This window comes from Prinia subflava, chromosome 15, assembly GCF_021018805.1.
Source record: "Prinia subflava isolate CZ2003 ecotype Zambia chromosome 15, Cam_Psub_1.2, whole genome shotgun sequence".
NCBI classification, from domain to species: domain Eukaryota; kingdom Metazoa; phylum Chordata; class Aves; order Passeriformes; family Cisticolidae; genus Prinia; species Prinia subflava.
The window spans coordinates 11,057,652-11,082,650 of NC_086261.1; positions in this window are offsets into that span (position 1 = coordinate 11,057,652).

The window sequence follows — 24,999 nt, forward strand, 5'->3', positions numbered from 1 at the left end:
TGGTTTGTACTTTTTGCTGCTAGGAGAGGAGCTGGGAGAAATACAAAGAGCACTTTACATCACTTCTCTTGGGACTGTGTGATGCCCAGAGATGACAAAGATACAAACAGTTCCTTGCCTCTGACCCAGAGGAGGAAATGCCCATCTCTGCAAGAATCATAAAGTGGTGTAGCAGAGAGTATTCCAGCTACAACACGTATGAGCCATGGAAGAGGGAGATGCAGATTGCTTAGTATTACTGAAGTTCAGAGAACTCTTTCCAGCTAGACAACTGCTCTGAGCATTTATTGTGAGAGCAGTTTGTTCCAGGGTGCTGGGGAGTGCTTAATGGCTACAGCAAGCAGAGACTCTGGTAATCTAGAGTCTTCTGCAATATTACTTATGATTATAGGAAATTAGACTTGATGACTACATTGAACCTTCCAACCTTATGTCTGGGAAGTCTGTGCTTTTCTTTTTGTGTTTTGTTGCCAAAAGAGGAAACTTAGCAAGTAAGAAGGATGGAGTGATTTGGCCCTGATGGATAAATACTGGCTGTTCTCTCCTACAATGAAAAGGAACAATATTTGAAGGATCTATTACAGCCTGATCAATGGGTTTATCCAGGCTATGCATGAACTATTATGTGTTTCATAAATTCCCAAGCACCTTGGGGATCCAAATGCTAGAACTGAATCTAATTTTAATGTAAATATTCATGGGTGTAGTCAAATAATATCTGCATGCCAGTATGATATTTATTTGTGTAAGTTTTTTCCCTGCACCAAAAAGAGGCCTCCAGTTGTTGGCTAAATTCACAAGCAAAGGAAATAAAAGCATCAAAGCATCCTTCCTCCTCAAGAAACAACAGGATTTTTTTTCTTGTAACAGACCAAACTATTCATGTACCACATCTGCATATGGAAAACATATCACAGTAAATTTAATATATGTGTGATGACCTTTGTGCATGTTTAGGACTCATGAGCTGTATTTAAGACTGCAAACACATTTTGTTCATTACCTCACTGCAAAAGACTAGAATTCCAACAAACCACAAAGATTATTCATGCTCATCATCAAGGTAGACAGCTTCACACTATCCCAGCAATGGTGGCATCCTGTAGCAGGCCAGTTAGCAGCAGATTGTAGGTGATTAATTTTGACTTCAGTATCCCTAATTGAGATGTAGCACAATGTGCTATTGTATGGTGAAATAGAATTATCTTTTTATCAGATGGAAATGCAACAAAAACTCATATTAGTTATTTAGGGTAAGCAAAAAAAAATGATTCTATATATATGTAGTATTTCTTCATTTCTGTTTACTTAAAAATAGAAGTAAATATTATTTTTATAAAGGAAAAATTAGCTCACTGAGGACTTAATTATCCTTTCTTTTCCAATGGGAATCAATGCTATTGGCAGCTTGCAGGCCTGTTCTCTTGACAAATCAAGTTGTTGTCTGAGGCGTGAAGTGTTAAGATTATGATCGACTCGGCGTGACATTGTGATTCATGGCTACTATATTACAGAGGGAAAAAGGGGATTTATGCTTCATATCCACTTTGAATTCATAGTGAAACAAGTGAATTATTCTATTCAACCTCAGGAGTTCATGTTCTACACCTGGGGGTTGAGCAATATAACAGGCTTGAACATTTTTAGGAACAAGTGCAATAAAATATCACTGTGAAATATTCTCTCCTTCCCCTCATGCTATAAGTCTAAAGAATCACCTGGAGTAAAAATTTAATAAATACATTTCATTAGAAGAAAAAGGAAGAAGGATGGATATGAAAGGTGCATATTGGTCAACTAGAAAAAAGACACTTCCAGAGAGATAAATGAAACTAAAGGAATAATTATGCAGATCTCTGCAAGGCTTAAATTCTAACTTGTAGGTCTAAATGATGAACACCTTCTTTCTTTTTTCCCCTCCAACAAAGCCATGGATAAGAAAGTTCTGTTGCACTGGCATGCTTAAGCAAAGGCATAACATTAAATGTGTTTGTTTTATTTCTTATATTCTGAGATCAACATCTGGAAACAACCACAGACAGCTGGGGTCACTGTAGCTGCTATAATGAAGGAGGGCATCAGTACAGTTCTCCAGAGAAACGTGGCAAAGCATGCATTTCCCTGGACCATTAACAGGATCTGCAGCGCCATCCGCTCCTCCTGGAAGCACCACCCACCTCGCAATTCACATGTGACAATTTAACCATGTGCAAAATCTGCAGTCACAGCATCAAAAGCTGGAGGGAAACCTAGCCAATCCCTGTTTCAATTAAGTTCAAGTTCCTCTATTTCAAAAATATGGAATTCATGCTACTTTTCCTATAGTGTTAGAAAATCCATGGCAAATCAAATTTCACCCTTGCTAAGAAAGCTTGACTGCAAAAGCAGAACCAAAGTCTGACTGCAAAATGTCAGCACTGAATTCCTCTTCCAGCCTTATCTTTATAATGAGCAGACCCAAGGCATGGAAGGTGGCACAATGAAATTAAGGAAAATCAAAACTCCTGGTCCTTTTTGGGGAAAAATTATTCCCTACTTTCTAATTCAGTAAAAATGTCTTTCCAGCTTTTATGCAAAACCCTTTTGGTTATTGTTTTTGCAAAGAAGGATCAATCATTTGAAGGACTTGGAGAAAGTCCAGCAAAGATAAGGCTGAAAAATCTCTCTCCAGTTTAGAGAAAATGGTTTTCTTTTGTGTATTTATGATTTTCAAGTGACAGAGTTTGTTGTTTTTTTGTTTGTTTTTTTTTTATTCTGATATTGCTACATAGAAATAGCAATGAGAAGAGCTAATTGTTATTAACTATTATTTGTTCAGCACACTGCAGCATTTAATGAATTTTCATGCAAATAGAAGTCTCTCTGTTCTTTTCTCTGACTTTGTTGAGGAAAAAGAGATGCCTTACTGACCTCCTACTGTGCTCCAGCCTGAACTGGTGTTTTTGGTGGCTGCTCTCAAGAGATATCCTTCTACCTGTAGGCAGCCCTGGAACTTCTGTTCGCAAGTTCACTATTGATGCACAATATCAAGGATTCCACCTCAGTTATGGTTTTCTACTGTGGCATTCCAATAGGATGGCCTCTGGCTCCTAACCTGACACAGGGATGCTGGTTAGTTATATACCATCCATAAATATGGAATCATCTGCTCTTGTGAGAAGCAGATTTAATGATAAATGTCTTTTTAAAGTACAAGATATAAGGTCTCATAGACTCTAGACAAAGAGGAACACCATGGGCTGGCTTGTTCATAAACCACCATAAATTTGCCAAAACCATTCAAGTATGGCTCTGATGATGCCTGAACTTCCAAAGTTACTTTATAAAATCATCAGCACTTTGTGGCACAACTGCTGTAAAACATAATTACTGGAAATTTTTTTCCAATGACAACATGTCAAAATTATGTCAGAAAATGCATCAAGGCTAGAACTTGAGCTGATGTGCATCAGCTTAGACAAGGCCATTGATTTTTAAGCAGCTGCAGAGATTCCTATCAATTTAGAATCCTCCTTTCCTATATCTAAGCTGTGGTGATGAATATGTAAGAGATTTCCATGATGTCTCTGGCTAGCAGGTACAGTGTGAAATGCTCTTCAGCCAGGAGAAGAAGATATGAAATTGCATAGGTGCAGTTGCCAGATGGGAGTATAGAATAATATGTTAGTACTGGTAAAGCTCTCTGCAGTAGCTGACCTTATAAACCAGCTGAGATCCTATTCCTCTGCCCAGTTACAGATGTAGAGATTCAGTAGCAGCTCAGGTATCTCCTAAATTTCTAATACCGATCAAAAAGAGAAAATACCATTTTGACTATCTTATATGATCTGAAGATTAATGTGTGATCCCAGAGATCTCCAGAGGAAAGGTGTGTGAATACATACTCATCTCGTGACCTACCTCTGAGTTAATAACCACAGTTAAAAAAGGTAAGCCCAAAGCATTGACCTCTATTTACACTGCACTTCTGGATGTGCTTGAATCCCACTGCTGTCGCTTCAGAATTGGAATCTCTGTGAACTTTCAGCTGGCTGCACTAACAGATAGGCTGTTTATATTAGTTCTCTGGCATAATGAAGTGTATCTTCAGCTCTGTAAAATATCAGGTCAACTTGATTAACTGGTGCAGTCACTGCTGCGTTATTTTTAGAACAATTCCCAAAAGTTACAATCTGCAAAAGTCTTAATACTACTTTTCTTCTGTTAAGTATATTATTGAGTAAAATTATGCATCCTACCATAGCAGCCAGTGACCTCAAATTGGATGGTTTCCTGTGAAGATCTGTACATTACGTACCCAGAGACCAACCCTATCCCACAGAACTTAAACCACATAAATCAGGAAAGCCATCAAATAAAGATATTTAGCACTATTTGCTGATATGAAACCAAGGCAAACAGAAATGAGACAGTTGGGAAGGTAACAGAGCTTTTTGCAGGAACAGCAAGAGTTGAAACAGCAACTTGTGGGGGCACATCTGTGGTGTGTAACTCAGCGCAGAGCACAGGCACCTTCAGCTCCAAAGGAACAGATGCAGGAGCGCTTCTGAAGCCAGGTGGGCACCCCAGTCACACCGGGGTGCCCAGCTCGGGCACTCCAGGGGGGTGATGCTCCTCTGTTCATACCCCAAGGCAAGAAGCGTGGCTCAGACAGCTGCCCCAGTCAGAGCTGGCTTCCCGAGCTGCATCCCGACAGGAGCAGGGCTCTGCTTGGGGCACCAACGACTTTCCTTACTCAGCTTCCTTATGCTTTCCCTGAGACAATGGGAGTTTTACCAGTTTCTTTTATTTCTGAATTTAAGACTTGTTTCACATAGAACAGTGGGTAGAACAAAACACTGTTAAGAGAAAACCCACTGCTGGAACTGGCAAGCTATATAGATCTGATCCCAGCCACAAAAGAGTACACCACAATACACAAATAAATCATTAGATATTGCTATTAATTTCTCTGTTTTGTTTTTTGCAGCACTAAATACATTAAGCAATTTTTGATAAATTTTCCAATTATATTTGTTCAGAAGCATTGGCAAAACAATCTGTGCTATTAATGAGATGTTTAGTGCAAATTAATCATTAAACTGGACGGTCTATGCCCTGAAAAGTGATTTGTTTTGCAGGGTGTTTTTACTAGCACAGTCTTTGGAAATTATCATGTTTCTTGAAAGATCTTCATCATTCCTTTGATTTTAATTTGTTAGAAAGGTAGTAATCTAAAAATTGCTCAATGGGGCTGTAGTCTGCCAACCTGTGCTTGCACATCCCAAGAATACACAGAGAAAGGATCCATAATGTCATAAAAATGTCACAAAGTTCCATTGAACTCTGGGGTGCCCTATGATACTGAGGAAGGAAGTGGGAGAGACACTGGAGACAGACACGGTATTGTGAGTGAAGGGAACTCTGAGGTCACTGGAAGTCTACTGGAAATGAGCTCTTCCTGAAAAGCTCCCAGGTTACCCAGGGAGTCACCCAGATTTCTCTCCTATATTCAGCATAATATGGGTGGGGTAAAGAGGGCTTTTAACCTCAGTTAAATTCGCTGCAATAAAGAAGTCCAGCACAGCAAGGAATGCATTGGAAGAGCAGCGATTGTGAGTCCACTCTGCAGAGAGTTTACACCTGCACAAGCTCTGGCCAGCAGTACCCATGGGTGAAGGTTGGGGTTTTATTAAACAGCACAAACACACACTATTGCTGCATCCAGTACTGCACGTATGGCAGCGTCTCCAGGAAGAGCAGTTCTTGCCTAACAGAAATGCAGTCAATCTAAATATACAAACTGCAAGGCAGTTATGAAATCAGAAGCAGCCACCAGATACTCTTAGCAACACTGCATTGTCTGGAGCTAATTGCTACATCCCACAATTATGTTGTTTACCTAGACATTTGCCTATTTCTTGCAATGACTATTCATACGATTGCCTTATTTTTAATTCAGCATGGCTACACTGTGCACAAACACTCTGTACAAGCATTCCTTTAGGATTTGACCCTTTCTTGGCTTTAGTTCATGCCTCTTGTCCTTGTGTTTGACATAAATTCAAATCATCTTGTAGCATCTCTCCTTTCAAATCTCCTTGGAGTTCTATATACTTCTCAAAGGTCATCACTTTCTCTCCATTCTTGCATTTTAGCCTAAAGTTTGAGATTGGCTCTGGGTTTTGTTGTTTTGGTGGTGGTTGTTTTTATTGTTGGTGGTGGTGATTTTACATTTTCTTTTTTATTTATTCTTTTTCTAATGTAGAGAAGCATGATAAGGAAAAAGTCCCTAATATTTAGTAACATTATGACTGCCATCCACTTTGTGTATTTTCCTAGTAGCCTTCAGCAAACTGACCTATAATTACTGCCTTTTACATGCTTCCTCTTAAGTTGCTTGTACTGTCAAATGTCCTACTCAGCAAATACAGATATAATGACTTGAGTTCCTTTAAAAAGAAAACTGTGATTCCTTTCTAACAGCTATTGTGTTCACTGTGACAGTGTGTTTATACTGGCCTTGTATTTAAGACAAAGCCCTGATAGAGATGGTGGATCTCAGCTGAGATAAAACCCTTCAGGAAGCTGAAATCACCTTATCTCATCAGTCAGCTTGAGCAGTACAGGGCAGATTTGCCCTCAGCAGCGAGTGTAACAGACCTTTGGTTATTCTTGTCATGGGCCTCTCACTGTGGGATCTCGTGAGCTGTCTTCTCCCCCTCCTATGTTTAAAGACCTAATTGTATTTATTAAACATAAGCTGCCACACAAAAGCTTTTCACTGGAATCCCCTGCAAGCTTTGTCTTTTGTTTTGTGTAGTTTGGAGGAAAGGAAGCTGAAGGGTGACCTCACTGCTCTCTGCACCTTTCTGAGGAGCAGAAGGGAGAAAGAGGTGCTGAGCTCTTCTCCCTGGTGTGGCAGGCCACAAAGGAATGGCTCAAAGCTGATCAGGGGAGGTTTAGACTGGACATTAGGAAACATTACCAAGAGGGTGCTCAAACACATCAAGAGGCTTCCTGGGGAGGCTATCCATTCCCCAAGCCCATCAGTGTTCAAGAGGCATTTGGACAATGCACTAAATATACACTTTAACTTTGGGTCAGCCACAGAGTGGTCAGGTAGTTGGACTAAATGATCACTCTAGGTCACTTGAATTATTTTATATATGATCCTGTATTAACATATTTTTAGTAGTCAGACCGTGAAAAGGCCTCTAGCTCTGCTTCTGTACAAGTAAATTTCTCTGCAGATACAACATCTAGTATTTAGGTGGCTACATTTGCATATGTTGATTTTATATTAAGAGGCTAGAGTATTTTCATGTGACCATACATTTTACAAAAACCCCCCTCTAAATTGTCAGAATCATATAATTTTGTAAAGTGCACTGTAAATTCAAGGCTATGCTGCAAAAATATGCACTTGTTAAAATTACATGAGCCTTTAATATAAATTTATGTCTGAATTCAAAGAAGAATGAAGGTATGGTTGCAATCCTTACAATGAAACAAGAATGAATGTGGGAGGGGATAGACAGTGTAGATATTTTCTTTGGTCAGCACATTGTGTATATTTTATTATAGAAGAATGTTGACCCAAACTGTGACTTTTCAAGACACTAAAAGCTTTGACAGGGCTATGCTGACTTATTAACTCTGCTTTGCACAGATACAAAGGACAGAAAGATCTTCATTGTGGGACACAATGGGTAACTTCAACTCCTTCAACACGTGGCTGCAATTATCATTTTGTAAATATTTTTATTGAGTTTAGAGCCACAAAATTTTGTAGCTTTTTTTTTGGACGAAAGTAATAGCTCTGGGAATGACAGTCTCATCTCCAAATTATGTGTGTAGCATAAAAAAACCAAAAACAAACAAACAAACAAACAAAAAACCCCAAACAAACAAAAAAAAAACCACTCTAGAAAATCTTAATGTGAACAGCCTAAGCCAACCTCCTGTAAAACTTGTGAAAGTCATACCAGCACTTCAGTACTGAGTTTAGTGCCCCTCCCCAACCCTCAGCTTATCAAAACAAGAACTGGACCAGACTCTGTTGTCCTCTAGTGATTACCAGAACAGGCAACGACTTTCAGAGCCATTAATAGACAGGCATGTGAAAAACAATACGTCAGGAAGTCAGAAGGATGGCCATGGATCTTCTCCAGCTCTCCTTTCTCCCCCTTTCCAAATGTTTCAAGCAAGTTAGAAATGAATAAGCAGCAGGTGTTTAGGTTTCATAGAGTCATAGATTACCTCCAGGTGTTCCATCTTTGGTGTTATTTAGGCTGTAGCAGAATTTCCCCACTGATCATCTTTATATTCCTCTATCAGTCCATGAGGATCTTGGCGGATGCTATAAGATTGCAATTCTCTAGAGCAGGATAAATGTATTGGGAAAAATTCCACCAGAATGGCTGACAACCAGTCTTTGGAGGACTCATGACTGTGCACAACAGAATATAGAGCAGCTTGTGATAAGAATGAAGACAATTTTATGCCATCTGTAAAATCCTCAGGACAGAAAAGCCCTTAGCAATGGAGCTCTGATCTTCACAGGGGTCTCTGGACAGTGTTTTCACAATGATCATTAATCAATAGTGATGCTAATCCTAGCCACAGGGAAAGGAAAAGGGGCAGAGGAGAATCAATTCTTCACTCAGTGAAGAGTCTGGTTGAGACTGCAACACTGATAGTGTCTTCTCTGATTAGCATAAGGTCACATTGTCTCTTATGGCATCCACCTCCATGAAAATATTACAATGGGATTTTATTGTCTTCCCTTTCTAGCAGAGAGAGCCCGTGATAAATGGTGTATGGGATTCTCAGCGTGTTATATACCAGTTCCTGAAGGAACAATATTTTGCATTCTGCATTTGCTCAGGAAATATTTCCCTGATCTTTCTTTTCTGTGCTGCTCCTCCGTTGGAGGAGCAGATTGCTGTGTCATCCCCACTGCACAGGCCTTTTGGAGCCATACTGGTCCTCACCAGGAGCATATGGGAGCATTTTTCAGATGTCACAAAGCCTCGTGGTCTTAAGGATTGATATTAAACACCTTTTACCATATGGAGGCACATGAGAGAGAGTCCTTGCAGGTTTTGGCTACGTCCTGCATGATTTGCTGGAGTCGGTGGTGCTGTAAGCATCTTTAGTGACTGCAGATAATAGATATTCATGTGGTTAAAACCAATATCTCTCTCCACAAACCTAGCCTAATTAGGTTTGCTGCAATTTTCTATGATAATTTAGTTCTGCCTTTGCCTTTTGGCTGGCAGATTGTCCCTGGAAACCTCTTACAGAAATTCCCATTGACTGCAATGATTCTCAGTTAGGGCAAAACTGATCACTGCTGCATTCCCTGCTGTTGAACTCAATCAACAAGCCATACATAACTCTCAAAAATAAAAAAAAAATATCAGTAAGGTCAGAAAATCTGAACACTGGCTGTTTGACACCAGAAAGATAATGATAATGTAACTAGTTCTGCCAGGACTTGCATCAGAGCATAACAGATGAATCTGTCTCCATCCACTGAGTCACCTTGCCAAGTTTTTTTCAATTAAATTCGTCTTATAAATCAGCAGTGAAAGATTACTTTTCAGCTAGAAGGTATTCAGTCAAACAGCAATATACCATCAGCAGCCATGAGGCAAAAATATAAGAAAAACGAGAAAACTAACATTTTTTTCTTACTGCTCACCAGATATGAAACTTCTACTCTCTAAGTCCCAAGACTAAGTTTCATTTTAGTAATGGCTCCTCCTCCCTGCCCTTGCAACTTCATGATGATCACTGCTCTACAGAGGGATGAAATACATGTCTCTCCAAGTTTAATTTAGATGTCTTTGTGAAATGACATGATCTCTCCTCTCTGTTTTTTCAATTGGTGTTGAAAACCTTATAAAGAACCCTATTCCCCCTCAGTCAACAGGGCTGAGTTTTGATTCAGCCAGCTTCCTTTCCAGTTATAAGGATTGCTGTTGTTGCACTGCTCTTCCTTACATGTAATTCTTTCACATTTAGCTGAACTCCTGGAGGATTTAACCTGGGTGAAATTCCCTGTGACACTGCCAGGTTGCTCATGTGTAATGTACAGCCCTACGCTCACGGTTTTGCTGCTGTTCAGCTCTGGGTTCTAGCTTGGTCAAGATTTTTGCCCGTGCTTAATGTACAGCCTGTACCATAAAACAAATAAGCATCTATGGTTATATTATTTGGGACAGCTGAAATAATGATATAGAAAACTCCAATCTTCTTGGAGGGCATATAGCAAAAACTGATTAAAAGGCACATTGTTTTTATACAGCATTTTGGTACAATTGAATATGATTGGCCATTTAGGCTGACATCTCTTTTGGAAACATCTTTGCAAGTAAACAAGTTGGAAAAACAGCAGGTGCAAAAGATTAGAATAGTTTGGAATATCTTTTTGCAGCTCCCCCAGAGCAGATGCCTGGGAAAGTCTATCTGACTTGCTTTCTCACAAGCTGCCTGGTGCCTACGAAATTCTCCTTGACCGCTGTCAGCTCCCACAAGCAGCAGTACTGCCATTCCCAGTTTCCAATTGGGTTTGTACTCGCCTTCCCCTGCAGTTTCCCAGTGCGTTGTGCACAGCTCCTCCCCTCTGAGGGTCCTTGGGCTGTCCTGCAGTGCAGGTGGCCAGACGGGGCTACTCAGTGCCACCCGCAGTGTCTGACCCTGCCAGCCGCCTTTGGGGGAACTGCCACTGGCACGACCCTCTGCCACTGGCACGTTCCTCTGCCACGGGCACGTCCCTCTGCCACGGGCATGTCCCTCTGCCACTCTGCTGCTGGTTTGCGGGACCTGGATAAAAACCCAACAGCCTTTGGCTCTTCCTCCAGCATTGGTCAAAACTGATCAGCAAATTCAGAACTTATCAGGCATACATGAGCGCCTTGCACACAAAAATCTCATTCCCCTCCAGAGTAGGCAGAGCCCCAAGCCAGATCTTGTTCTAACAATTTATGCACAGTCTTGCTGTTTGGCTGCTGCAGCTCACATTAACCTGCCTCCCCTGCTTGTGCTGCATCAACGTGCATTTACCTCAGCTCACTGAATACCACCAATCCCACGTAGTGTGCAGGAAGAGGTTATGCAGCCCATCTTATTAAAGCAGAGTTCTTTGGCACAGAGAAAGTGACACCTCTCTTTTCAAGTGAATGCATATTTTTGGTACCAAAACAATGACAGAAGAAAAAGGATTACTTTCTATAATCACAAATTTGTGCTGCCTTAGCTTACATTTGAAGAAAATAATGAGACATGTCACAGATCAGTAAATCCTCTGAATAGGGAGAGCCAAATACAACTTAGAGACCAGCAAATGCCCAATAATGGTATGGAAAATGCGGCTATTGAAGAGACATTGTATATTGTATTTGAGCATCTTAAGCTGCATAATGTCAAAGAGAAAAAAGGTGTGCTAATTATTTTTTCACTCAGCCTACCCAAGTTCTATATAACATGCTAATAACAATTGCCAGGACCATGGACTAAATTGCACACATTTTCTTCATTTAGCTGTTACCTGATGAATAGGAGTATTATGGGGATTATTCCTCTTAATGACAAAGCTAATCTCCAATGTAACAGTTGATGATGATAAATGCTTCTGCTATTCAAGGTAAAAACGAATTTTTCTATGTGCTCAACTTCAAAGGATTTTATTTGACTAAAAGAAAGAGAAAGCAACATAAAGGAGGAGACAGGAGCATGAACTCGGGATTGAAAAGGAGGATAAACTCTGATTATTTCAATGTTTTGTACAATCCAAAGTTGTTAGAAAAACATAAAGCGTTTCTTATATTAAACGATTGACTTGAGAGGAAAATGAAAACGCTCACATGTTTCCTAATGTGCAGATGGACAAGTGCAAAGCTTTCAGTAATGATAGCTCATGGAAATAAAACAAAAATACCACAAATCCAGATGTCAAGCCAAGCCTGCTGAATTGCCATTGTTAGGCGCCTATAATACTACAGGATTTATTTTTCATTTGAAGAAATACTGTTTTGTGTCCACAGCCAGAAGTGTTCAGAGGGAGAGCATATTACACAAAGTGCTATGATTCATACCTCCTCCCGCCCCAGCCTCGCTCCTCTCTGTGGATAATGTCCCTGAAAAATGATTTATCTTCAGCCAGGAACAGCGGTGCCACAAGCAGTGTCTCAGGAACTTTCTGCCTGAGGAGCGCATGCAAGGCAGCACAATAACACAAATCTGCACAGGTACCTGTTTGAGGACGTCACCACTTAAAGATACAGAAAATGTTAACGCAGGGAGAAGAAATACAACAAATAAATAAATAAATAAATAAATTAGGTACCTGTTTCCTTTCTGCTCCCTGACATGTAATAAATCCTCCTTAGATTCCTTTGACCCTCAAGCTCTGACACCTTGGAAAAAGGAAGGGGAGGGTAGAGAGAAGGAAAAAAACCCAACAAAATAAAAAACCAGAAATGCGCTCGCTAAATAGGTTTTTATAAAATATTGCAGCTCTCAGTCTTAAAACGTCTAAAATGAAAATCTGCTGCAAGGACATAATAAAACTAAAGTTGATAATGTGCTTCCCTAGGAAGAAGGAGCACATGCTGCTCCCCAGTACCCAGAAGGCAGTACTCCACTGAGAATAAAAACAACTGACACAGTAAGATGCATCCCCAGATTTGATTTTGAGATATCAGAAAACTTCCAAAATAGACCTGGTTTAGGATGAAATTAGTGCACGGAAAGTGCCTCTCTTGAACCAGAGCCCTGTTATATCATTTACCTTCTCACCCAGGAGGACTTGTGTCTGATCCCAGCCCTGCAGTGCCCCGTTCAGTCACGTAATTAACAGAGCACAGCAATCAATCCTGTCTCACTACAGGTGACACTCAATGAGCATCGGGAAACAAGGCCCTGATACATGGATATAAATCCATTTTCCAGGTAACTGTCTTTCCTTGGATACAGTAATCTAACAACCTCAATGACCCAGTAAAATTCTATATAAGATACCAGAATTTTGAAATTGATGGGAATGTACTTTTATGGAATAAAATCCACAAAACCTGTGATTAAATTCAAGAGCAATGCACACACATAAACACGCATATTCCAGCATTAAGAAGACAGTATGGGACTCATTTATTAATTGAATATTTCTCACGAAAATTGAAATCAATTATCAGGTACTGTGACCAAGTTTCAGGGTAACATAATATTGTGATTAATTAGCCAAAGATCCTTCAGCATTATCATGCCCTATTTTGCTTTTCCCATACTCACATTCATTAATAACCAATGACCTCATATCTAATATTCCAGTTAACATGCAGGGATCACTACAGAGAAACAACCTCACATGAAATTTCAGCCCCTTCTTACTTAGGCAGGGGGGAATATTTGAAACAAAAAAAATATGAAAAGTTCCTAGGATCCGTCTTTGCTGTCACTTGCACCAAGAGCTGTGACTGTCAGAGGTCTTTTTACAAGAAGGCATAAATCTGGGGTGGGAAATATGAGTATTGCTCCTATTTTACCACCTTCCCCCAGAGGTTCTTCCTGAATTATTAGGAACAACAAGGATTTGAGCTTTGCTCTGCTTACATACAGTATTTTTGTTTTCAAATAGAAGACATAACTAAAAGTGTAGAAAATACCAATAAAGTGAAACCAACCAGGAACCCTTTTCAAGACATTTTAAAACAAGCAGCAAAATCAAAAATGGCAAACATGCTCATCACAACATGCTTACACTTCAGTACAAGACAGTATTCCTTGCACAGCACTTTTTGGTGGTTTATGAGAATTTTCTACAATCTGAAGTTCTCTAAAGTTAAATTGCACTTCAAAGTTTCATTTACACACAGTAAAAATGATATAGTTAAGTTTTCAACAGGGAATGAATTATTCATTAAAGAAGATAATGGTGTTAAACTTGTCCAAGGAGCTATAACATTAGCATAAAGAATGCCTTATGTCACATTAATTTTAAAACCAGAAAACATACAACACAAAAGATATTGAACCATGGATTTGTTTTTAGATTACATTAAACAAAAAGCAATTATTCTTACAGCAACCTTTTCCTAGCATTTTAATCATACTGGTAGGTATTTTACAAGCCATTTGTTCTTAATTATTAATTGCATCAGGGTAGGTTGGGTAGAACATGCCTCTATTCTGATTTTATTATCTTTGCTTTTATGCAAAGATGCAAAACAGAAGTGCTTAAAAAGGAAAAAAACTCCTTTTTTGTTTACATCTCAGAGATATAGAAAGAATGTGTATAAGAATATACAAACCCTCTTTTTTTAAAAAATACTACCATGTATGGAAAAAAAAAGTCCACCTACACAAAAAAAAATCCTCACCTACACAAAAAAATTCTCCCTCCCCAAAAAAGCAAGCAATTACTTTCTCAAAAAATAGTCAGCTACAATAAAACAAATGAACTAGACTCCCCCAAGCCCTTCCACATCTATATCTATATATTTATCAGTAAGGAATAACTCTGAGGAATTTAATCAGTATCTGTAAAACAGATCCTCTTCAATTCAATTGCCAGCTGATTTTATTTACTGACAGAACAGTCCAATTCCTTAGCTCCTTCTTGACATAATTTCTGTAAAATAGAATCACTGCTACTTCCTAGTGATTTTTTAGTTTGTTAAAACTAGTTATCCTAAATGCTTTGGGTAAATAAACTTCAGGAATAAAATAATTATTTTCTCCTATACCATCTGTCTTCTCAACTTGCTCACTCCTGCTATTGTGCAAAGTAGCTGCTTCATCAGTTTGCTAATAGAGTTTAATGAATAGTTCTTGCCCTATTTTGGAAGCAAAACTAGTTTTACAGGCCTTTTGCCTGCTTCTTATAATTTTTTTTTACAACATATTAGGATCAAACCAAAGACATGTTTTCCAGTCAGGTAAAGAAACTCTACAAATGGAAAGACGGGGCAATGGCTGTAGCAGTCAGACAATTATGATGGATCTTCCATAAATTTAAAAAATTATTTATTATTTTTTACTTATTTATTTTACTTGCATTATGTTCTACTTAGACTTTGCCTTTACCAATCAATCTACCCAGAATTAGGAAAAACTCAGATGATTCAGATTTTGCAAAGCTGGTGACACAAATTCAAGATACCTCTGTAAAATACTGACTTTCTACTAAGGAGTGAGGGATGTGGATAGCATCCTAAGGGCAGGTTTTCATTATTCCAGTGCTGGGTTCACTCTTTCAGACTGACAGGAGTGAATGTTTGCTCCCAAACCTTCTCAGGGAAGGTCTAGCAGCACTTGCCCCTGTCGCAGCACGAGGTGACTGGACAAGCCGAGCTCCCTTCTAGCCCGAGTTCCTAAAGGTTGCCCCACCCTGTAAATCCTTCACAGGGGGTTGAAGGCTGTTCCTTCATTCCCAGTCTCTGAGTGGGATGTTTATGTAGCTGTTCCCTTGAGTTATTTCATAAGCCACAGAGTACAGGACAATAAAAGCCAGCACCTTCCAGGTATGAGGAAAAACTGGTGTCATGGAAGAGCAACTTTTGAACTCACTGTGCAAAACCCAGGGCCCGTGGAAGTGACACTGTGAATGAAACCAGGATCAAGAGAGTTGTATTGCATCATTCTGTTCACTGGAACTTGTGGGCAAAGTTCATTCCTTACCACAAATCATTCTGTAACACATTTATTTTAAGCATATTCCAGATCCTGCAGCTTGAAGAGCAACCTCCAAAACATGAGATACGTCTAAACTCACTCATCTTTCTTCTACGTAGCCTGCTTGAAATGATAGCCCTGGGAGGCAGAAAACTGTTTTTCTAAATATTTGTTAACTGGAACCCTGAGGTCTCCCATCCCCACACTGTTAACTGTTTCAGTGCTGATGGTGTGAAGAATGCCTGTGGCCTGTGAGCTTGCTTACAGTCTCATGACAATTCAGCATTCCCTCAGATACCATCCTTCCCTATCACTGATCTCTCCTCACCAGCTTTTGTAACAGAAGAATTGTTTGCAAATGCTCAAAACATCAGCATCAAAGATGGGGACGGATAAAACCAGTTCTATTTCGCAGCTCACAAAAGAGCCCAGCAGTCACTGTGCCAAGTGCAGTAAACTCTTGCTCATTTAATTCAGAACTTTGTGCATTTACAAAAATCTGCTGCACAATGTCAAAGACTGCATCAAACAATGGAGTGTGTCTACCTGTATCTTGGGCAGGACAGACCTCCTCCACAATAATTGACAAATGGATCCAGATGAACTCCGGGTGTCCCGCCCAGCCCTCAGCCACAATTCCTCCTCAGTAATTCCTGCTCACAGACATCCTCAATCTGGCAGTGCCTTTCAGCAGCATTAAAGGCCTTATGTGAATCCCAGTTCCACAGAGATGTTCATGGATCTGAACTGGCTTTAGATCAGGCACTAAATATACAGATTTGGGACTGTGGTAGGATATAAAATGCTGTTTAATGCAGAATGAAAGTCACAAATAACATACCATGATGGTAGAATTTAATATTTCTTTTCATGCTTTTATTATTTTCATGCTTTTATTAAAATTTTCTTTCAAGGTAACGTCTTTTCATGGAAGTTACCTTGAAAGGAAATAATAATAAAAGCATCCAATGTCTGAATAAGGCATATAGCAATCCGACAGAGTAATATAGATGCTGGTTGAAATAATGAAGAGATAGAAATCATAATAGATAAAACTTATGTGTCTAGATACCTGCTACAACCATCTGGTTTTCAGAGGCAGAGGCTCTGATAATTCACTACTTCAGTGACTGCAGGTCTAGTATACAAAACAATGGTTTTTTAGATACAGCTGCTGTATCTGATGTACAGCGATGCCAAGGAAGAGTCCCTCAGTCATGGAACAACTGCACAGAGTCATGACCTGAAATTTATCTCAGTTTAAAGAACAATCATACTCAAGGGGATGCAGGATCATAAACAGAGTAATGGAGACCCTGACTCAAGTTTGGGTGCCTGAATTTCTGAAACCAGGGAAACTTTGGGCATAAATAGCAGTGGGTACAACTTGTTACATGTAGATGACCAAAGCACATCCATAAAACTATGATATTTAGGATACTGAATCCCAAAGGCAAATGAAGCAGGAGACAGGCTGTGTAGAAGCTCACAACACAGAGTGTGGGAGGCAATAGGTGAAAGCTGGAGAGATTTAAAGGCTGAGGTTAGATGAAAATCTTTTAAATACTTTTAGGTCAGATTTACTTTAAATCACCTAAATCTCTCTAGGCTGGAAACCTGGCTTCTCAGTAAAAATTCTTAACTACAACAGAACCCAGAATATCAAGAAAATATCCTGTCTCATAGTCCATGGAGCAGGAACAAAAAAATGGAAAGGAAGAAAAAAATCACAAGAAATGATACAAATACATATGAAGATGGCATCTCTCTCTCTCTCCGCTTACTTCCATATGTGTGGATATATTTTTTTTCTATCCCTCACAATATTCAGTAGCTTCCAATTTAATTTTCTACTCCCAGAAGCCAATTATCCATGAACAGGTAAAAGGGAAGTAGAGACAAAGGGGGTGGGGCAGTTTAATTATCACACAGGCAAGCAGAGTTTTACTTTGGTACTCTGGCCTCTCCCAGAGAGACAATGCTCTGCTTTCAGACCCTATTAAAAATGCATTTATTTCATATTCTCTCATAATACTCTCCATAAGGAAAGGAATGAATCACGGTGCGTATTTTGTGAATGATTTATAAAGTGGTACTAGAGATTTATGATCTGAATCACAGGTTCCTGTGGAAGTGCCGCACTGTGTTTGTTATAGAGAACTTGAAATGGTTAAAAGTTTTTTTGTTCCTTCATATTTGACACTGAGGAACAGCCTTTTTTCTTCTCCCAGGTACCTCCACACTCCAACACTGTGAGCACCAAAACCTTTCTCTCTGCAGCCCTGGGGAGAAAGGACATTTCCAGTTCTGGAACAACTGTTGAGTGAGAACATCCCAAGGCTTCTTGAAAGGTATAAACCATGATTTAAGCAGCAAGAACTATGTAAAAAAAACCCCAAATCACAGCACTTTACTGTCTGGGATTCTCCAGCCCCAAAGATAGCTAAATTATTTGGGTTCTAGCCAAGTCATCCTGATGAAGTTGAAAAAGCAGCAAGAAAGAATGGGGATAGCTTATGATCGGAGAAACATTTGTTTTCCTGAAAAAGCATCAACAAGAAAAACAGCTTAGAAAGGGTTTTCTGGGGGCAAAGGGTTTTCAGGGGTATCTTGGGCTCACCTTGCTGAAATCTGCTCAGATCCAAATCCCAACCTCCCCCAAAAAATCCCAAAGAAAAAATCCACACAACTCACCCCCCCAAAAAAAACCCACAAAAAAAGCCCCACAACAAAACAAAAACAACAACAAAAACCCCCCAAAAACCCCACACCACAAATAAAAAAAAAAAAAAACCAAAAAAAGAGAAGGCTCATACCCCCTGAAAGAAATCACCCACACCAAAAAAGCTTAAGCTTTGTGAACTCGATGGTGAACATCTGCCTTTGTGCACTTACATACACTTTTTTTCTATACAGACCAATTTTGCAGTTCATATGTAATTTAAAATCTTTCTGCAGTGATGCTTCCATAGTCAAGCATCAGGACAGACTGTAAATCATACGATACACATAAAATATGTGAGCAAAACAAGAAACAACCTGACCACAAATCTATCAGCAATATCTGTTTCTCTGTGGTGGGTGAGAAGGTGGCAGACAGACATGCTTGGTGCTCAGCTCGGTTTGAAGCAGGGAAAAGGGATATTGAATAGTTGATCTGAGCTTGCACTTGGATGCATCCCCAGAAGCTACATCCAAAACACAAGCTCATTTCTAGTCTTTGCAAATTGCTTTGTGTTCCCAAGATACACATGCTAAACTCAGCCAATGTTTCCCTGTTAGCCATGGATTTGCTAGGAAAAAATCTACTGACTCATACTTCCTTTGTGGTGTTGTTCAAAGAAAAAAAAGAGTGCTATCCCAGAAACTCTTCCCAGATAAATGCACCAAGGATCAACTCCATATCATACAAATAACATGGCACGAAAGTTGAGACAAACTGTAAGGAACCCTCCAGTGTTTGGAGGAACTTGGTACAGTGAAATGCTTACAGATCTTCCAAATGGGTTTCAGATGTTTCTAAAGCATAAGAAATATGGGACTTTTGGTCACAAGCCACAGCCTCACAGGAGTAAGAGAAATGGACCCCTAGAACTTGCACTTAGACAACTGTACAGCTGTAACGCCAGACTCCGTGAGGCTCGTGATTTCATAGGAACTCATCCTTTTCTTGTGAGTCCGGGGAGCTGCACAAAGCTCATCCCTGGGGGCCACTGAAAACCGAGTCTGCATTTTCTCCTCCTTTATTAAAGATAAGCAAGTTTCCATGCAAAAAAAAAAAATCTTTGTTAAATGAGAGTTATAGATCAGAGAGGGAACAACCACAAAATGCTTTATTGCTACTGGGAATTACTGTGTTGATTGAATTCTACCTTCCCTAACTTCTATTTTTCATGTAAGTTTTCATCTTTGAAGGCAAGAGATGGTAGAAAGAAACAGGTGTTGACAGAAAAAAATGCACAGATATTGCTTGACTGGGGTCTAAAGTTCAGCCACTGTGCATCAGAAGTAATCAAAACCCATATGTGTACACACACATCTATCTGCCACCAATTAGGAGTGAGAGATGCAGGTGATGTGTATGATGCATGAATGAAGAATTTTTGTTTTCATTTAGTCATATAACTTAGGAAAAACTGAATATAATTCTACTACAATCATTCTTTCTGCTACATTTGCTATTCCTCTTATCTGAAATTATTTTTTTATACAGCTGCCCTCTCAAAAGTCTCTTTCAAAAACCTAAAGAAAATTGAGTTCATTTGGGCATAATTTCCTTGGCTATTTTTGTTTCTATTGCTAATGTCCCAGGCTTTCTATGCCCCTGCCCTTCAGTTCATATTGCCAGGGTGAAAATCTGTGTCCTCCTGGTGCTGCAGGAATCAGCCAGCACTAGGAGAGAAACTATTCCATTTTGCTCAGGATCAGGACAGTTGACTGTGAATGTGTTGGACAACAGTGTCTGTTCCTGAATGCCTGAAACCTCCCCACATCTCAAGTGCATTATAACATGAACGTGACATAATTATTACTCATGAAGTTTCCCAAAGATGCCCTCTCATACATCGTGCCAGACACATCACCCATCAGGGCACAACACTGTGCTGACGTGGGCACTGAAAGCTGCAGAGCTGTAATGACTGGGGCTTCACACTCCTGGACTTAATTCTGTTTCTGGTTCTACAGCTGCCTCAGAAAAGTCTACATGGTCTTAACGAGACCCTAGCAAATTAGAAAGATAAGAAAATAATAATATTCTGTAAATACACTGGGGATTGAAACTGCTAAAGAAGTAGAACTATTTTATCTAAGAAGGAAATGGTGGTAGAACAGTAGGTAGATTTGAATAGCTTGCAAACATTTAACTTAGAAATTAGAAGACAGTATCAGAGATGTGACAGCCCTGAGCAATCCAATAACAGGACTATGCAAAACCTCATTAGTTTAAAGATAACACAAATAATGGAAATTAATACAAATACAGATTTCATAACAACTGACTAGTAGGCAGAACCTGAAAATGCAGGAGATCTTTCTAGTCCCATGCTTTATATCTTACATATCTGATGACTCAATATGCTGAGACTTCTTACTTTTCATTGATCTGCACTAATTGTTTTTTATGGACACCATGACTGCATCATCTTTAGGTTATTAAGTCTTTAAGTGTAACTCCAGCCTTGACACTCATGTCTACGCCTCAGCAGTTTCACCTGAGAAGGATCTGATCATCCTAGAATGCTCTGAGGTAGAAACTGGAGCTGTTGTCTCATAAAACAATCCTAACCCATGTCTGGGTTTTAAACACCTACCAATTTCAGCCCATGATCCTTTTAGGATATACAGCAAAGACATTTATGGAATTTTCAGGTCTCTCTATTTGTTACTAGACCCCTGTCACAGGCAACTAACTTTGAATCACACCTTGCCAATTTAACAAAATGTTATTAACAGGAATTGCATATTAGGAGATGTGTAAATTACATGATTAGAGTACATTTATAGCAATGAAAACTTTCTAATACATTATGAATACATTCTAAACCAAACTAAAGTCGCCTAGAAATAAAATAGTCTTGGTAATGACAATGCTCTTGTTAATGTTAGCATTACAAACTTAGGGAAACTGTAGGACTGGAAGGGTCAAGCACTTCATTACCATATGCAGTCTTAATTTCCTTGTACTTTATAGATAGAGGTATTATCTTCATGCCAGGCCTTATTCTAACTTAACTGCTCTTTCCAACTTGGCCACTGACATGCTGAAAATCCAATCAGTTTTAATAATAATAAAGGGTCAAGTGTTTTCATGTAGAGTTTAATGGAGACTTTTAGACAATTTAACATACTGCCATGAAAAGCAGACCAGCCATCACAGCTCTGCTTTTTTATTAACCATATTTCTAACAGGGAGCCTTCTTCTGGCTGCACAGGAAAATTACACTGATGTCCCTTCTATGGCATCAGGTGATCAGGAACCTTTTGCATTTTTAAAGATCCCTGTGTGCAGAAGATTAATGAGAATTCCTGATAAATTTACTGTTTTGGCCCTTCTCTAGGTTTGTAAATATTTACACGTAAATTGATCAAACATTCCTATTAAAACTCACAGCAATGAGTAGACACTAACTATGATATTTATGTATTTGGAGCCATTTATGAACTTTGCAGTGCCACAGTCGGGGACAATCTGTCAAAATACATCTTCTGAAGTATAACGTCATTATTCTCCTGCTGATTGTTATGGATGGAGCAGTTGCCAGTCCCCAGCCAGATGAGGCATTCTGACCTTTTTTAATAACACGCTGCATCAAGAAATCAGGGCGCTGTAAGCCATGATAACATTCAGAGCTCCTAAAAACACTTCTACCTTGAAATGGGACATTATTTTATGCCTATATCAAAATACCAGGGTAAACAAGGAAAGAGGAATGCTCAGTAACATGAGGAATGCTAAGAATCCCACTGAGTGTTTGCAAAGTTACATTGTGACGCCAGCACACGAGAGAACCACTCAGAAAGGATTGCTGACACGAATTCCTGACCCTCTGAAAATCAGCCTGGCTGATGCCAAGATTTCATCTGTGCTGAGCTCTTTACTCCTTTTTGCTCATTAAACAAAAGGAATGGAATACGCCTGGACTGCTCAGTTGATTGCACATCCCTCTCCAAGCTGGGGTTATTTACACAAGCTAATGTTAGAAACTGTACAGTGGCTTTTAAAGCAGTGGTATGGAAATGCAGCCCTACTCCTTTCCCACTGAAGTACCATGGCAGAACACCTGGATTATGGAGTGTGCCTGCTCCTGTACAGGAGTGCACCTTTGGAGTAAATGAGAGACAGATTAAAATATCACCTCATCACTTTCCAGCAGTGTGACATCTGCACTGGGATGATGAATTAAACAAAAACTCAGTGGATGTACACAGTGATTTTTGACATCTGCTACCATTTCTTTTACTGTTGGTTCTGTTACTGCACTGTAATTCTTGCAGCCTCTTCACTCCCACCACCATAATCAACTGTACTATAACTTGGCTCACCTCTCAGTCACACAGAAACAACTGCAAAATCAATAAGGTGATCTCAAAATAGAGTAGAAGAAATTATATCTATTTGCTTTAGCCTCCCATCTACTAAGAACACAGGTTTTTCCAATATCATCAGCAAATCCTGATGTTTCATAAACACACTTCCTCCAACCCCATTTCTGCTCTGACAGCGGTGAAAAGGTTAAGATGAGATCATGTCAGCTTAGCTGACTACTCAAGGTTTTGCCAGTTTGGATCACAACCTTATTATTTAAATGTGGCTTTTGTATTTCATTACATACAAAGCAATTATATTTGCATTTACGATGCACCATAATTGTAAGACTATGACATTGTTCTGATGATAATGTTCATTGATCATTCATAATGCAGTTGGCTCATGCCATGAATCATGACACTCTTATCACCTTTCTCATTTTACTTGCTATTAGATGGCTTTATTTGCAGATTGATGCTTTAAACTCACACTTTTAATCTCTAGATGGTGTAAAATGCCTCTTACCATCCTTTAATGTACATCACTTAACTTTCCTGAAAGTGAGCTATTGTCAAAGTCCTCATAACAATGGCTCTTTCTTGAAATGTGTGTTTTGGCGATGTCAACTAGTACCAAAGGTAGCAATATCTTGCCCAACAATATTTATTTTCAACATGCTTGTTACAGAGTTTGATGAAACTATAAAATTTTGCATTATGGTATATTTCAATATTCTAGTACTGTTTTTTCTTTTGAATTCGGTAGAATGCTCATATTATCTACTCTTTTGGCAGGGGAGGGGTGAGGAAGAAGGTAGAAGGTTCTGAGGAATAAGTAGAAAAATGAAAATGCTATACCAAAATACTGATTGCTCTTGTGTAGGCTAGAAGAATTTCCCTTCAAATTAGACTACAGTTAAATTGCATTTTCTAGCATGCTGCAGTAATGACTGTGATTCAGATAATCCTTAGCCCCAGAATACTAAAGAGCTGAGCCAGCTTCAGATTTGTTTTTTTTTTTTTTTTTTAATTTCAATTTATTTCTTCTGTGCTTGGGTCTTTGTGCTTGAGAGTGTTTGTATGTGAACATTCAGCACAGCACACCTCAGACAAGTGGCTGCATGGCCATGTCTCTTGGTCACCTGAGATGGGCTGGAAGAACTAAACTAGCAAGGAACCCAAAATGAGCTACACAAACCACACCTGCCTTCAGGTGCCACATGCACATGGATTTCCATGCCAATGTGTCCTAAAGTAAGAGAGGAAATGGGAATTTCCTCTTAGTGAAATATCATTTTCAGGGAAAATTATTAAAAATAGTACTCCCCGCCCAACCCAAAAAACCCCAACCTGCAAATTTTAGGTTTTGCAGAAAATTTATCTTCAGTCCAAAAGTAAACTTTACCAGCTTTCCATCTAATTATTGTCTATGCTATGCATTAACAAGCATCAGTAGTTTTAAGCCCTCCATTTATCATGGACTTCAGCTGCACAATGGAAGTTTATTATAAAGAGAAAATTGCTGCAATATTTCCCAGCAAACAAAAAACAGCCTAGATTTGATGAAACAGAAGACTAAATTCCACCAGCATGATTGAAATAACATACAACAGTTATCAAATAAAGAGCAAATATGGTAAATATGTTGAAGAAATGATTACCTATGAGAGATTCCTTCAGCTCTTTTTACTTTTACTTATACAAATACCCTCACCGAGTTTGATGAGCATCTGATTTTAAATTAGGAATAAGCTGTGTATTCTTGGACACACTTTGGTTTGCCAGAAACAGCTCCCAGGTTAATGGGGTCAAGCACAGCTAGACAGATCCAGTTCTCTATTTTTATCTGCATTTTTGAAAGTCTTGGTACACTCCAGAAATTACATGTTTTCCTCATACTGTGCAAATTACTTGTAAGACTCATTTTTTAGAAAGTCTGCAATACAAAGCTTTTGAAATATTCAGAAGTGCAGTGTTTGGATTTCTGCCTTTAAATGACTGGTTGACAGAGGGGCTATACAAACCCTCACTGGCTGCAAGAAGGAAGAAAAATGACAAGAAATTAAATTCTAAAGATATACATTCATCCTACTGATTTATACAGTGTGGTTTGAATTAGAGTCTATAAAGTCCAAAATTCTTTCTCCTGGGAGTTCAATTTTGTTTGCATATGAGGGCAGCAGGGGAAGGTAGTGTGGCAGCAACAGAGCGATACAGCTCACAAACGGAAGGGCGATGCAGAGCCTCGGTGGTGGAAATCTATAAATAAGACTTTCAGATGAACTCAGGATGGGTTGCAAATCTTCCCAA